Below are 17,871 nucleotides of genomic sequence, written 5' to 3' on the forward strand. Positions count from 1 at the left end.
ATCCCAAGAGTTTTATGATCCAAATGGTTATGAAAAAGACAAAAAATTACAGGGTAGCATAAGGTTCTAGTTTAGTAATTAACCAGCTCTTTTAATAGATCCTCAATTACTTTGTTCCATAATAAAGTAGTTTGAATAGAGCACACACACACACACACACACACACACACACACACATATATGCATGCATGGAAAGATATACAAACATTTTAAGATAAAGCTACATTCGACATCTGGGAACCTCTGAACAGCTGGCTACCTAATGAATATGCATCTGCTTAAGAGGCTGTAGTCCATTAATAAACCAATAGATATAAAGCAGAAACCATCTTCGTCAGCTTCAAATGAGATTGGATGCAATGTGCTGTGAAGTGTCATTGTCACATTGAATTGGGCTGCTGAGGTTAACAACCAACTCTTCAACGCCTACGCCTTTGTGCTTGCAAACAAAGCTCCATTTCCCCTCCATTGCAAAGCAGGGGAAGTAAAGATGAGATCATTTGTTTTACTTTTTTACATTTTAAAATGTTCAGCTGTGTGATGGGATACCAGATTCCTTTCCAGTGGAGATTTTCCCTCATCCTTTGCATTACTAAAAAGTGGTCCTGCGTTTCGGAGGGGAAAAACAGCAGCTAACTTTAGTAGTGCAAATCAATTAAATAACTCTTAGCATTCTGCTGTGCAAATAAATCCATTGCTCAATTGATACCTGATCTAGAAATCCAGCTTTCAATTTGGAGGGCTAATCCCAGGAATAGCATATTTACAGAGGCAACCAAATGCGCTTTTATTCTGATTTTCTTCCAAAGTGCATATATACTATTTGTTCTCATAGAAGAGGCTCTGGTGCCAGCATCTCTCCACTATGCCATGAGCAGTATCTATGGTGGGTGCAAACCTCTCGCTTGCTCCCTGTGAGTGTAGGTGTGTAGGTGCTTCTTTTCCTAACTTCAAACCAATAAGGGTTCACATAGACTGAAGAAGACGCTGTCCATTCAATTGTGTCTAGTTCTTGGTGAGTCTATTGGACCAGCTCTCTCCACATTTTCTGATCTTGTACCATTTCCTTCAACTGTTTTATGCTCTGTGTGGCATCAGCTTTGACGGAGTCTAGCCACCGGGGTTTTTGGCAGCCTCATTTCCTTTCACCACTGACCATTCCAAGCATAACTGCTTTTTCCAGTGAGTTTGATTGCATGACAGTAACGCAGCATTTTGTGATTTTGCCTTCCAGCGATATGTCTGGTTTTATATGTTCCACTACTTGCTTGTTTATTGTCTTTGCTGTCCAAGGAATGTACCGGAAACTTCTGCAGCACCACAGCTCAAATGAGTCAATTTTCCTCCTGTTATTTTGATGGTCCAACTTTCGCAACCATAGGTAGCTACGGAAAACACAATAGTACAGTTTAATTCCCAGGCTGATGCTTTTCCATACTCAAATCATATTTATCATTGCTGTGTGATCTAGTGTGATTTGATGCTTTATTTCTGGACTGCAGATAGAGACTAAATTACTGCTTTGATCAATCTGCGATCATAGGAAAATGAATTCTTGCAGGCATTCGATTTCTTTACCATGTCTTCACCATCAATCCTATTTTGACATTTCCATTCCTCACAGTGGTCATGAGATTGTCTTTTTGATGTTCAGCAGGAGGACAAATTTCTTCACTTTTTTAATCCTTTCGATCAGACTTTTCAGACCTCTTTTTTCAGTTTTGGGGAGGTGAATTGTGTTGTCAGCTATCAAAGATTGTCAACATTCCTTCCCCCAATCTTTACTCAACTTTCAGCACAGCCCCAAACAAACATATATTTTAGCTTTCTGATGTTTTTCACATAGGCAGACAGTAATCAACTTGCTTCAAGTTTGATTTTCTGGCTTTACTTTCTGGCTACACTATAAAGGCATTTTTTTAATAATAAGGTTGCCAAAGATCCAGCCAAGAAAATAAAAGAAAAAACACTTTAGAACTAGGTTGCATCAAGGAGAACCATCTCAAGATGGCGACCAAGGCAGATGCATAATCACGCCGCTGGGAGCCCGAAGGAGAGAAAAGTACCAGTAACTAAATTCAGAGACAGGAGACTTCTGCAAAGCCTTTGATTCAGTGGTACATGACAAACTACTCCTAAAACTAAAATCTTATGGTATCTCTGGACAACTGCATAACTGGATAGAAGCTTTCCTGTCAAACAGACAACAAATGGTCAAAATTGGGAGCATCCTATCAAATTCTGTACCTGTCAACAGTGGTGTCCCCCAAGGCAGTGTTCTAGGACCAACTCTTTTCATACTCTACATAAATGACCTCTGTGATCATATCAAGAGCAATTGCGTTCTCTTCGCTGATGATATAAAGCTATTCAACACCACAGACAATACTGCTACCCTTCAAAAAGATATTGACTATGTATCAGAATGGTCAAACAAATGGCAACTTCACATCTCAACAAACAAATCCTCTGTCTTACATATTGGCAAAATAAATCAGAAAATAAAATACAAACTGAATAGTCAAGACCTTGTTGATGATCCAAACTCTGTCAAGGATCTTGGAGTACTCATCTCTAATGATCTAAGTGCTAGAGCCCATTGTAACTACATAACCAAAAAGGCATTAAGAGTTGTTAACCTAATCCTACGTAGCTTTTTCTCTGGTAATATAACACTAATAACTAGAGCATACAAAACATTTGCTAAACCAATACTCGCATACAGCTCATCAGTCTGGAACCCACATTATGTATCTGATATTAACACAGTTGAGAAAGTCCAGAAATATTTCACAAGAAGAGTTCTCCACTCCTCTACTCGTTGCAGAATACCTTTTGCTACCAGACTTGAAATTCTAGACCTAGAAAACCTAGAACTACACCACCTTCAGTCCGATCTAAGTATAGTATATAAAATCATACATTGCAATGACTTACCTGTCAATGAATACTTCAGCTTCAACCATAACAACACTAGAGCAAACAATAGATACGAACTCAAGGTTAACCACACCAAACTTGATTGCAGGAAATACGACTTCAGCAACAGAGTGGTCAATGTCTGCAATACTCTACCTGACTCTGTTTTTTTCCCCAAACCCCAAAAACTTTAACCTTAGACTGTCTACTATTGACCTCACCCCTTTCCTAAGAGGTCTGTAGGGGGCATGCATAAGCGCACCAATGTGCCTACTGTCCCTGTCCTATGGTTTCTTTTATTTTTTTATTTTTCTTATATGTACCCATGTATTCATAACTATGTTTTTACTTATACCTATTATCTTGTAAGCAATTGACAAACCAAATAAAATAAAATAAGGTCACTCTCTAACATTTGCCAGGGTGCTATCTAAACTGAGTTCTTAGAGCAGATTGAACTAAAGGTGTAGAAAAGTCACTGCTAAAGGATTTGAATTCCTCCCCCCCTCCATATTCTCCAGACTCCATATTCCTCCCCCCCTCCATATCCTTTGGGACCATCCTATTCAGACTGGAACAGTCCAAGATCCTTCCTCTTCTGGAAGATTTATTTTTAGAATATTGGTCAGTTTCCAAAACACCCATCTGGCAATTAACAGCTGAAAATAGTAGCAAATTCTAGCAAAATTTTTAATGGTAATTTGAGGTGGAGTAGGAGAGAAGGAAAAAAAATCTAGAGCGATAGCTTATTGATGACAGGAACTCACATCAGCAGAATGGGACAAGGCTGAACTTCGACAATGCAAATTATTGTCTCTTTCTGGAAATAAATTGTTTATGTTAAATTTACGATATTTCTCTTCTTATTCATCTTTGATGAAATATTGGGGTATGACGGGATGGGATTCAAATTTTTTAACAACCGGTTCTGTGGGTGTGACTAAGTTGGTGGGCGTGGCTTGGTGGTCATGTTATTGGCTGGGCGTGGCCAACTCAATATCACTCACATCGAAGCACGCATCTCCTCGCCTAGCCTCTCATGACTGTAGAGATGCTGCAACAGTCGGTAAGTGTGAAAAATGGTCATAAGTCACTTTTTTCAGTGCCATTGTAATGTTGAATGGTCACTCCACACAAGCAAAGTACCAGCAAAGGAGAGGAAAAAAAAACTCCAGAGAAGTTCCTGAGACAGGAAGTCTAGTCCTGCCAAGAATGTAATAAGGGTTAACGGAGAGGCAGTTTCTATAAGCAAGACCAGAATGTTTCCTTCCTGCCTTCCTTACAGGATTAGGCCAGTAATTTCTTCTAACAACCGGTTCTCTGAACTGCTTAGAATGTTAACAACCGGTTCTAGCAAATAGGTGCGAACTGGTAAAATCCCACGCCTGGGGTATGAGTATTTTGTGTGTGTGTGTGTATGTTCACATACAAGTGAGAAAATCAACCAGACAAAGAAGGCTGGAATTGATTGTTTATCAATTAATTATCTTGAATATCATTTTTTTCTTCAGTTTGGTTTAGATGGGAAGGTTACAATCAGCATAACATTGCAGCTGATACTGTTCTAACATTTGTCTCCAGGAAACCAGTGGCAAAAAAAATCAGAAAATAAAATACAGGCTGAATAGTCAAGACCTTGTTGATGATCCAAACTCTGTCAAGGATCTTGGAGTACTCATCTCTAATGATCTAAGTGCTAGAGCCCATTGTAAAAAGGTACATAGCCAAAAAGGCATTGAGAGTTGTTAACCTAATCTTATGTAGCTTTTTCTCTGGTAATATCACACTACTAACTAGAGCATACAAAACATTTGCTAGACCAATACTCGAATACAGCTCATCAGTCTGGAACCCACATTATGTATCTGATATTAACACAGTTAAGAAAGTCCAGAAATATTTCACAAGAAGAGTTCTCCACTCCTCTACTCGTTGCAGAATACCTTATGCCACCAGACTCGAAATTCTAGACCTAGAAAACCTAGAATTACGCCGCCTTCGGTCCGATCTAAGTATAGTATATAAAATCATACATTGCAATGTCCTACCTGTCAAATGAATACTTCAGGTTCAACCATAACAACACTAGAGCAAACAATAGATACAAACTCAAGGTTAATTGCACCAAACTTGATTGCAGGAAATATGACTTCTGCAACAGAGTGGTCAATGTCTGGAATACTCTACCTGACTCTGTGGTTTTTTTCCCCAAACCCCAAAAACTTTAACCTTAGACTGTCTACTATTGACCTCACCCCTTTCCTAAGAGGCCTGTAGGGGGCGTGCATAAGCGCACCAACGTGCCTACCGTCCCTGTCCTATTGTTTCTTTTATATATTTTTTTCTTATATGTATCCATGTATTCATAACTATGTTTTTACTTATACCTATTATCTTGTAAGCACTTGACAAATACAAATAAATAAAAATAAAAAATATAAAAAATATCAAAAGAAGTCCTTCAATTGAGCACTTAAATGAGATAATTGCTCTGTGCTTTCCCAGGGCTTAAATAGAGCCTTTTTATGCTACGCTGACTCATTGTTCCACAAAAGAGAAAAATGTATGCCTACTTTGTACCAACTTACCCAAAGATTGGTCTAACACACCCATCTCATAACTAAAATAATCTAGTTACTGGCTACTTTCAAGCCTCCCCTTTACCAAAAACTCCAGATCAACTTTCCCTTCCCTGGTGACCTGTGGATACATGTGTGTGAAAACTTACAATAATGCAACAATAGGAACTACCCAACCTCTTTATCCAGAACTTTTCCAATTCTGCACCCATTACACACACATGGCCACTCAAGTGGGCAAGACCCTGAATGCAGAAGTGGAAATTCAGTTTCTTGATTTCCCCACTATAATTGGTTTATTAATGACAGCATCTTAATGATCTGTTTAAAATAAATAAACCATTCTCACCATTTCAAAGGTTTTTTTGTGAGGCTCAGCTGATATTAAAATAGCACCAACCTTATGTGCTTTTTCAGCAAGTGACCTAATTAGTTAATAAAGTAATTGAATATTAAAAAGGATGTTGCAAGTGATTAAAATTTAAGAGCCTTCAGAACATTATTAAAGCTATAAATCATACATCACTGTTTTAATTTGCATAGCTATGGAATTACTAATGGTCCCACGTGAATATGGTACTTGGCAATTAGTCTTTTATTCAAAATGTTGGCAATGCCAGGATAGTTTACCAAAATTGTCTCTTCTGCGTATGTTTTTGGGCTAATTTCTGGTTTGAATGTACACCGGGGGGAGAGAGGGAAGTTTATTTTTTAGGGATTCAGCTCTTCAAATGGCAGAGGCACATTATGTTCCTTTATGTGCCTGGACAAGGTATCTCAAATGACTCTAACATTTCTCTGAATCCCCTTGACATTGATTAATTCACAGCCACAGCTGTGAATAAGGACACAATCTCTGCTACGCTTTCATTTTGCTTAGGATGTGTCGCTGGATTTCCCAAGACAGCCCTTGAAAGTCTGTGTTGGTGAAGTACAAGCAAGGTAGCCCACAGAGTTGCCAACAACTTTGTTTCATGCCATTCATTGCAACTGGAGGCCTATTGTCCTTAATGAAACTGAAGCTCACAGTGTAGAGAAATCTATTTCAAGCTCTGTGGGTTTCCTGCCTGCTCTTTCCAGGATCATTTCAAGGCGAGATGTGTGCATATTGTTTGTGACCTCTGTGTATTTCCAATGTAGTATAATGTTCCAGTAACTTGCTACGGGTGCCTGAGGCATCCCCTTTTATATCTGTGTTTATCGGTTATCTGTAGATTTCACCTTTTCTCCAGGAGCTCAAGGTGACACGGATGGCACTCCCTCCTTCAATTTTTTCTCCTCCTCCCCCTCATCCTCGTCCTCGTCCTCGTCTTCCTCCTCCTCCTCGACAGAGAGACTGAGCTGTGAAACAATGCCTGCCATCCGGCTTATGCATCGCAGCCTCCAAAGACAACACGCATCCCCCTCAGAGGGATGTAGCCAGCCGGTATAACAGAAGTCCAAGGATCGTATGCTGTGTTTGGACACGCACATACACAATGCACCCTAACCCTCTCTGTGCAATTAGACACTGTTTCTACAGGAGAGCCCCCTGCTGCACTGAGATCTGTTCCCCTCTCGAAGAACAGCCTATGTGCACTTGATTTCAAACCATCATTCCATGGCTTTGTGGAACAATACATCCTTGTTTTGTTATTTTATGGGCCTATTAATCGGGCAAAGGGTTACCCAAAATGTCATCCTCTAGCCTGAATGCTGAATGGGGGGGGGATGTGGGACGTGGGGAATGTCTTCTCATCTCTAATCGGTGCTTAATTGCTCGCTCCTCCTGTGGGATGACTCTCGCTTGCACACCCATCTTCTACTCTCCTTCTGAATCTCGGGAGGTGAAAAAGCGGTTGCGCTCCAGGCACTCTGCATCATAGCATAAACTTGAAGCACTGAAAGCCTAACAATGATTCCTTTTACGTGCCCTCCTATTCCCAACGTGATATTGAGCAGCTATTTTGGTTTTGCACAGTTGGTGGGTTTCATTTTGAAGAGCTTACAAGGCCAGAAGCTACAGGCAGTTGGCTTCTCCTTGAGATGCCTGCCTTCCTTCGTCTGGTTTGATGAAAGCCAATTCCTTCTTGTTCATTAGCTGATGATGGTGGCAGGCAAAGGCAAAGCCAAGAGTCAGAGGAGCTGCTAGAAAATGATTCATACCGGTACTCCTCGGTGCACTGAAGCTCTACAATCCCTAGCTTAAGGCTGAGGTTTTAATTAGACAGCCGCCTAAGAGAAGAAGGAGACGCTGAGAACCTCTAACCCAGGGAAAAAAATGACAAGCTCCCTACTCCCTTTGAAATAAATTAATTCCCACGGTCTTACACTGTAAGGAAGTCATTTACCAAGGTGGGAGGACTAAACTTGCCCACCTCTGAATCGGATAAGAGCCATCACAACAGCCAAGGAGTTCAGAACAAAAGAAGTTGCCAGGTCCTATTGATATCAATCCAAATTCAGCACCTTTTTCGTTTCCAAAGAGTAATAAAATCTATCTTTAAGGATAGAAATTGGTTGGTTTATTGATAGGGGGTTGTTGTTTTTTTTACTTTATTTACAGAGGGGAGACCTATCCAATGGCAAAGGGAATGCCATTTCCATTACTCCCCTATCTCATCCACCCCTGCATCTTCCACTCACCTCATTAGGAGGGTGATTTATCCTGGGGACAGACTTAATATCACCCATCCCAATGACACAATTAGAAGAGTGGCAAAAATGACTTGTTTGACTGGAGAAAGGATAACAGCTATATCTATTAATGATTGGAAACCCCTTATGGACTTTTTGCTGAAAAAAGAAAAACAAACTTGTGATGTATGGGTTTAATTATTAGAAAGGGTAGCTTATGGAAAGAAAAAGCTATGCTGTACCTATGGGGGGTGTTAAAATATAAATGTAACTGCTCTTAAAAGGACCACTTCTTATAACTTTCTTTCTTTCTTTCTTTCTTTCTTTCTTTCTTTCTTTCTTTCTTTCTTTCTTTCTTTCTTTCTTTCTTCTTTCTTTCTTTCTTTCTTTCTTTCTTTCTTTCTTTCTTCTTTCTTTCTTTCTTTCTTTCTTTCTTTCTTTCTTTCTTTCTTTCTTTCTTTCTTTCTTTCTTTCTCTTTCCCTTTCCTTCCTGCCTTTTTTTTCTTTCACCTTTTCATATACTTACAATTTTTTATTTTTCTCTTTCAAAATCTATACTTTGTATTTCTTCTTTTAAAATTATTTAATAAAATTTTATATGTAATAATACATATATCTATCTCTGTCTATCATATCTCTACCATCCCTCTCCCTCTCTATCATCTAGCTATATCATCTAGCATCCCTCTATATCTATCATCCCTCCATCTCTCTATCTCTCTATCATCTCTCTATCATTTAGCTGTATCATCTAGCTATATCATCTAGCTATCATCCTCATTTATTAATATCACAAACCTCGCATGTAAGGCTATTTTTGCACAAATGTCACAAGTACCAGGAGACACAAAGATGGCCAAAATATTGGAACTTTGATGGAACTTTCTTGGCAAAGATAGACTAATTTTCCTTGGGAATTTTAAACCTGTGATCATATTAAAACCATTTGCTAAATATAAACAACAATATTTAGTTGTATCTATACTTAAAAAAAAGGAAAAGAAACATTGAACAATATACTAAACATACCTTCTATAGCAGCTAAATCTAAGAGGAAGAAGAGGAGGAAGAGAAGGAGGAGGGGGAGGGGGAGGAGGAGGGGGAGGAGGAGGAGGGGGAGGAAGCAAAGGCACAAGTATACAAATGCTAACTAAAACTAAGGAAAATCAAATTTTCCTCTAGGGTTTTCAAGTAGGATCGGCCAGCTTGCAGCATAGGACCCACAGATGGTATAAAAATGTGGAGTGAATTAAAACAGCTGAGGGTGCTAGGTTAGGGTGTCATGACCCTCCCATGTTCGGATAACAGCAATCCATGAAAGTCAGACTAATCACAAGATCTACTTCTAAGCTAACATATGCATATTTTAGGCAAATCAGTGTTTTCTCTAGTGCTGAATAGATACATTTTCCTCCACTGAATTTGTTTCTCCCAGGATTTTTTTACTTTGATGAAAGAGAATTTAACCATAGAAATTCTATCAAAGGAAAAGAGCTTCACGGTAGGCAGAACATGCTTTTCTTGCAGTGATTTGTTACAAGGTTGTCAAGTGGCATAACTGGTTTTTCATTGCATTCACACTTCTCTGGAAATCAGCAGTCCCCTTGATTTCCCATGCTTTTTTCTTTTTTCTTTTAAATTCAACCCTAAGACTGCTCAGTTTTTATTTTCAACAGCAGGGCTACCAAGGGGAACTCCTGTCCTTGAGAAATTTGGAAATTTGGGAAATTTGTCCTTCCCCTCAAAGGTTGTATACTCCTTTCTATGCCTGCCAGTTTGGCAGAGAATTACTGAAGGGCCTGAGTGTCCAGCTCTAGTTCTAATTAGTCTGGTATTTAAACTGAGCTATCTTCTCAGTTGCAATGTATGGCTGTGAAAGTTGGACCATAAGAAAGGCTGAGTGCCAAAGAATTGAAGCCTTTGAACTATGGTGCTGGAGGAGAAGACTCCTGCGAGTCCCTTGGACTGCAAGGCAATCAAACCGGTCAGTCCCAGAGGAGATCAATCCTGACTGCTCTTTAGAAGGCCAGATCCTGAAGATGAAACTCAAATACTTTGGCCACCTAATGAGAAGGAAGAGCCTAACGCTGGGTACGGTTGAGGGCAACAGAAGAAGGGGATGACAGAGAATGAGGTGGCTGGATGGAGTCACTGAAGCAGTAGGCATGAGCCAGTGGTGGGATTCAATTATTTTTACTACCGGTTCTGTGGCCGTGGCTTGTTGGGTGTGGTATTTGCCAGCTCTCCGAAATACTCAAAATTTCTGCCACCTGGTTCTCCAGAACTGGTCAGAACCTGCTGAAGAACCACCTCTGGCATGAGCTGAAATGGAGTCCAGAAGATGGTAGAGGACAGGAAGGCTTGGAGGAACATTGTCCATGCGATTGCGATGGATCACACACAACTTCACAACTAACAACAACAATTTCCTCCTCCTGCTCCTCCTGCTCCTCCCTCCTCCTCCTCCCTTAAACAAGCTGAGGGATGACTGGGGAAACAGCAGCAGCATTTAAAACTTCTTCTTGCCATAATTTTGAAGGGATCAGAAATTTGGAGTTTGAGTCATGTCTCTCCTACATTTCCTCCCAATTGGTTTACAGCTGAATAGTAGATGGGATAAACACTAAAAGAAATTTAGGATGATGACTTTGTGCCATCCATGTACTCCTTTCTATCCAGCCCTGTCGTACATTTTAAACTGTCTTCCTTCTATGGATAGTAGCACCTATGGGAAGGGATAAGATATTTAAATTTCTGAAATGGGACAGAACAATTGTTACTTCTGTCCTCCCAGTCCAATATCTGGGATCTGTATCATTGCACATAAGCAAAAAGAAATATGCTGAGACGTCACTTGTAGTTCTCACATTTTTAGCTCTACACTTATTCCACCAGGATATAGACTGTCTTATAGAACAGCCAGAGGCACTAGAGTTGTAAGAAAAATCCACCGGGTTCAGTTCCAAGAAGGAAGAAAGGCACTGGAGACAAAATGGAGGCTAGAGGCTGATTGGAAAGAAGGTCCATTTATTGATGAAGCAGAACCACATGGATGGTTCTGGGCAGCTGACCGCATGAAATTGAGAATGGGGTGGTTTTATACCTTCTCTTGGACTTTGCACTTGAACTTCCTGTTCCTGTGCAAGAACATGTATTCTATTGTAAGGGTTATGTAGGGGTCATAGCTGGCTCTGTAGGTTATCTGAACTAAATTTGGTTGACGTTTGGACTGCTGATGCAATGAAGGGGCGTTGGGCAATTCCTTATTGTAGCTCAGGGCTAATCCTACCTTTGTTGCATCTTGGGCTAGGATGTTTGCTTATGAATAGAGCTATCTATCTCTTTATCTTTTAAATGCCGACATCTGTTGTGGGCTATTAAGGAAGGTGGATGCTGCTTTCCAGGAACATGTTCCTCCATTTCTCCCTTTAGGGAAATATAATATTCTGCCTTTGTAATATTTCCTAAAATATTTCATTCTTCCAGGAGAGTGGTGGGTGCTAACTTTCTACAACACTTTCTCATACTTAAGAGTTCGCTCGTAGCACACTCCCCACCATGAATTTATTTGGTTACAGCTAGTGCTCAGCTTACGACCACAATCAGGGCCAGAATTTCCATTGCCAAGCAAGGCAGTTGTTAAGTGAGTTGTGTTCGATTTTATGACTTTTTTTTTTGGCATGGTTTATTAAGTGAATCCCTGCAATTGTTAAGTGACTCATGCAGTCATGAAGCAAATCTGACTTCCCCTCATTGAAGCCAGCTGGGAAGGTTGCAAATGACCTCCAGCATGCTCCAACCATTGTAAATATAAGGCAGGATGCCTGGCAGCCAAATTTTGTCTCTGTGACCATGAAGATGCTGCCACAGTTGTAAGTCACTTTTTCCAGTGCTGATGTAACTTTGAATGGTTGCTAAACGAATGGCGGTAAGTCACGGACTACCAATATGAGCCACAGTAGCGCAGTAGTTAAGAGTGCAGTACTGCAGGCTACTTCTGCTGACTGCCGGCTGACTGCAATTTGGCAGTTCAAATCACACCAGGCTCCAGGTTGACTCAGCCTTCCATCCTTCCGAGGTGGTGTTGGAAGGAATATCCATCTGGGTTCAGTTCCAAGTGGGGAAAAAGACACTGGAAACATGGAGGCTGTTTGGAAGGTTTAGTGGTGGACAGGAGGAACACATGGCTTGAAGCTCCAGAGTGAAAAGGAAGGATGATCACATGCTTCACGGTGAAGGAAGAGATCAAGAAAAAGGGACTGATATGCTGAGAATGCCTGGGTTTTATAACCTTTGTTGGGATTTGAATTAGAGCTTGTATTCTGATTGGTTGTCAGACTCCCATGGGGCCATGCAGGGGCAACTCTGTAGGCTGTCCTGAGTTCCAGGCTTGGTTGAGCCTTGCTGGATGACATCCACTGAAAAGGGCTTTTGGCAATTGCTATAGCTTTACATGGAGATCTTTGTTATGTAAAGTATTCTGGCCCAGGCCTTAATGGCCCATTAACAAAGGTGGGGGGTGAGTTTCTGCTTCTGAGGTGAGTTTCTGCTCTTGAGTTTCTATTCTTTTAGGGGAAATATTCTGCCTTTTTAATATTTCCCAGGATATTTCATTTTCTAGGAGAGGTGTGGGTGCTAACTTCCTACAGTGGGTAAAATAAAGACCCAGATTGTTGGGGGCAATAGGCTGACTCTGTAAACCGCTTAGAGGGGCCTGTAAAGCACTGTAAAGTGGTATATAAGTCTAAGTGCTTATTGCTTATATTAGCCATTAGTGGAATTTGCAAGGGGACAAAAAGAGCTACTTAAAATGTTGCACAAATATCACACACAACCAATTACAGTTGTGAGTTTATCTGGCAGGTGCAAATACTTTGAGCAGCAGATCAACCTTTTTTTCCCCCTTGCTTCTGGAGGGGAATGAAACCCTCCCACCCTTCAATTTGCGAAGCCAAGCAGCAATAGAGGAAAAATCAGATTATAAGAACCGAATTGGGGGGGAGAGGGTCCAGGAGAAAAGAAATGCACAAATATTCCCAACCGTGTGCCTTAAATCTAGCATTCTGCAGCTTTGTCTGAAATATTTACACAAGATCCCTTCTAATTGGTAATTGCCCTAATTTACTTGAAAACAACGTGCGCCCCTTTAGATCCCGTTAAAAAGATTTTCTCATGAAGCACTTCGGGCTGTAAAAGGGCAAAAACCTTTCCCGGCTAAAAGCATTCAATGCTAATTCAGTTATATGTGTTTTTCAGCCACCTGCTCCAAAGGAAGCAGAGAAACCAGCATTCCCAAAAGGTTTGCACTTTCGATTTCGCCCGGACTTTTGGCAGGAGCAACAACCCGCATTAACTCACACTCAACTCTTTTCCTCCCCACTTCAGTCATCTTCTAACTCGGCTGACTCCGAAGTTGGTGGACTCCAGCCTCGCCAGGGGAAACGGAACACGAACTTGCTTTACCCTACCGCCATCTAATGGACACGCCGAGATATTACAAGCAGGTTTGTCACGGGAAACCGCTTGCAGCCTTTTGTCCATCAGAGTTGTTCATTTTCTAGCCCAAAGAAAAATCTGTATCTATTTATTTTGTATCCTGCCTTTATTGGTTTTTTTTTTTTTTTTTTTTTACAAATAACTCAAGACGGCAAACATAACCAACACATCTTCCTCCTCCTATTTCCCCCTGTGAAGTGATCAGAGATACGCATTGAGACTAAGGCAGTTTTGGGTTACTGACCTCAGTTGACCACAGTGGCAACAGGCTACATCACTGGCTGCTTGACGTGGCTCCTGTGACTGGCCGCTGTGGCCGCTGGGTTTTCAAATGTGCAAGAAGACAGAACGAAGCAATTGTCTAGCTGGGAAAATCAAGCACAGGGTCCTCTGTTGTGAGGTCCCCTTCAGCAACACTAATTTCGTAGCCTTTCTATAGGTTAAAAATAAAAAAAACCTTCCCCTGCCTATAACCTTACCCTGTTTAATGTGGCAGAAACAAGGAATCCTTTGTCTCAACTTGCTAGCTCATTCTTTCTGCAATTCTAATCTCTCTCTCTCTCTCTCTCTTTCATACATACCCACAACCACCACCACCCTTAAAAATGGAGAAATGTTTGCAAATGACTGAGATGCTGAACAAAAGCTCCAGCCCCTTTCCCAGCAATTCTACTCAACGGCTGAGCTTTGCTGTAGATTCTATTCTACTACAAATTACTGTTTGTATTTTCCCTTTTTGTATTTTCCTGTTGTTGAGTGACTTGATTGCTTCATTCTCCTTTACTATTATAGGCACAGGTGGTCCTTGACTTACATATCATTCATGTAGTGACCTTCGAAGTGAACAACGGCACTGAAAAGAAGAGTGACTTATGGGATTTTTTCACACAACCCTGTTGCATGCAGCATTCCCCAGGGTTACGTGATCAAAGTTCAGAAGCTTGGCAACTGGCATGTATTTAGGACGGTTGCAGTGTCCCAGGGTTATGGGATCACCTTTTTTTCGACCTTCTGACAAGCAAAGTCAAAGGGGAACCCAGATTCACTTAACAACCGTGTTACTAATCGAACAACTGCAATGATTCACTCAACAACTGTGGCAAGGAAGGTCATAGAATATCTTGCTGAGCAACAGAAATTTTGGGGCTTGATTGTGGCTGTAAGTCGAGGACTACCTCTATGTTATTACAAATGCGTTACTGTCTTCATATGTCAGTAGAGAAAGTTAAGATTAAAAAATTAAGTATCGTTAAAAATGGTTCTGTTAAAAAAAATGACTCTGGCACAGCTTATGATTATAGTCAGACATTTATTGCCTTGGAGACTGAACTCCAGGTACAGACGCTTAACATCCTCAAGCATTTTTTTTTTAAGACACATCATACATTGCAGGGGTTCAAGCAACAACTCCTTCTTGGAAATACAATCCTTAAGAAAAGAGACTAGAGGCCATTTGCACATTCTTTTAACAAGTATTTGCAGGGCCAAAGCACAGACTGGCAGCTGATTGGCACTTTTGCCTTGCTCACATAGCATATGTAGGTTAGCAGTAACTTTTTCCAACTGTTAAAACCAAAGTCAGAAGGCTGGGACATTTGCGCCATGCAGGCTGTGTCTGAGTTTACACTGAATGTGACACAGGTCCTTCAGATGTGTCTCATTTGACAAAAAGAGAAACGTCTGGAGAAACAAAAAAGAACAAGCGGAGAAAGAAATTCAAGTCCTGTGTGCATTAAAAACGTGGAAGGATTCAGAGCCAGTCATCTCAAGCCAAGGACCATGGGAACTGTATTTCAAATTGCACTGCATAGCTACAAACTAGAGCCCCCAAGATTCAGTGGAGGAACTGCGAGAATAACATTAGTTAAAATGTGTCATGTGAACAATTCACTTCTCTAACATCAGGCTTTGAAATTGAGGATGTGCATAAACCATCAGCCCAAAGCTTTGTCATTTCTAATGACCCCAACAGAAGTGGGGTAAGTAGACAGGGAATTGTCAAGGAGAAAATGTGCAAATGTATCTGCACTTTGCTCTGAAAACATGAAATCAAAAGTCAGACGCGGCATTTCTTTTCTGTCTTTTGTGACAGGCTTCATGTCTTGTCAGCTGAGGAGCTGCTCTTTTCAGATTCCCCTGAAACATTTGCATGGATTAGGGTTTTTTTTTTTAACATTTAACTCTTCACTAAACTAGACTTCTGTCATTCACATTGTGGAATAGCTTTACCAAGGCACTGGGGTATTTCTCCTGCTGAACAAAAATTTAATTCTATTCATCTTCAGCCCCAATGGGGTTTCTGTGAAACCAGAAATGAAAATCTTTGACAGCATGAGCCATGTGAAGTGAGAAATGAATTGTTGACTGACATATAATAAATTATTATCAACAAAGTTGTAAATATTCATCTTTGCAGCTTTGAGCAAAAGTTTGGAGCTCAAAGTAACAGAAAATCTTCATGAGAAGAAGGTTACTTTAAGATGTGCTAGTAACAGACACTCTTCATATCAATGTCCAAAAATTCCATCCAGTGAGAGCCAATATGTTTGCTGTTACATAGGATGACCAACTCTTCATATCTTCATAAAAGGGAATAGTTGCATAGTGTGGAAGAGGTTAAATGTAGCTTCTCTGAACAGAAAATGGGAGGAGGAGGAGGAGGAGGAGGAGGAGGAGGAGGAGGAGGAGGAGGAGGAGGAGGAGGAGGAGTTGTTGGGGGTGGGAGGGAGAAGACAGTGGAAACAACTGTCATTTTATAACTGTCTTCCACAACTTATTTCATACCACGGATGTAAAATTTCTGTAAACAGCTGAACAACTCACACATTATCCAGTTCACAATGATAAACTTAACAAGTAGTATGTGGTCACAGAGAAGCATTTTGTGCAAATGAAACTTATACTTGAAATCATTCTTAGTTTTCGCCAACAGACAACTTGTGTTTTAAGAAAACAAGAGAGCCAGTTTGGCTAAGTATTCCACACCTGAAAGCAGGTTTCTTTTCTATTTCAGTTTTGCTTACTTTTTCTTTTTGAGTTCAACTGAGGATAAACTATTGTAAATTTATCCATTCATAAGTTATGGACTGTCCAATAAACAATCAAAATAATCCTTTTTCTCACAGCTAAATCATATACCCATGGTATCTCTATGGCCTCTAGTCTCAAACTTTCTTTTTCAAGTTTTTATGCACATCTCTACTAGCTATTAAACTATGTTTTGGTAGCACACATTTTATTCTGGCAAACACATTTCTGCAGAAATAAATTAAGATATCCTGAGATAAGCTGCTATGGATCGAGGGCATAAAGGAAGACAGGCTGTTTCAAAATACATTTTATACTTGGTATATGAGAAGTAACTAACACCTTGGAAATTAAGCTTAGCACCTAGAAGTTTTCAAGTAACAACTGCCAACAAGCTAATTAAGATTTATATGATTTAAAAATAAGAATGACTTAGAATTATTAGTGACATATAGTATTTACACAGAAACAAAGACCAAGGGATAAGGTGAACCGTGGATCACCTCTACTTCAGTAAATGGCATTTTATAAACTAAATGAAGAAAAAGCAGCAAAAGAAAATCAGAGAGATATTCTGATCTTTTGAAATTAAGTTTCAATAAGGGAACAAGATTCTGGTAAGAAACTTCTGTCCTTAAGTAACTGACAGAATATTGTAGAAAACAAAAAACAGAAGTGACAAATAGTGATAATATAAAATCAATATGCAAACAGTATTCTATTTTACAAATATGGATGCACCAAGGAAGTTTGGCTTTGATCATTTAAACAAAATACTAGGGAAAATATTAAACTTAGGTTGTTGTTTTTTTAAAAAAAATCAAAATAAAGAGCTGAGAATGATGCAAACAGGTAAACTGAATCAAAACACTGAAGTGTATATTCAGCTTTTGATGTCAAAAAAAAAGGGAGAATGCATGTTAATTAATATATAGTGTATATATTATACTGACAGTGTATTTGGTTCAAACGTGGAAATGTCTCATTAATGGAAAATCATACAACTAAATTTGAATAATCCAGTCTAATGCTAGCTTTTGACCCTATTGCTGAAGTATATGAATCTGTCAAAAATTCCAGAAGACATGGTATTAATGTTCAAAAAAGAAGGGAAAAATTTTCAAAAAGTAATCGAGTGAGTTAAAGAACTCCTGAGGAATAGTAAAACTTTGTGGTCATCCAAGAGAAGTCAAAATTGATATCAAACATGGATCCAGCCATAAGACTCTTACAA

Source organism: Notechis scutatus, chromosome 2 (assembly GCF_049901735.1).
Source record: "Notechis scutatus isolate UNSWTSFEM ecotype Mainland chromosome 2, rNotScu1.2, whole genome shotgun sequence".
Lineage (NCBI taxonomy): Eukaryota > Metazoa > Chordata > Lepidosauria > Squamata > Elapidae > Notechis > Notechis scutatus.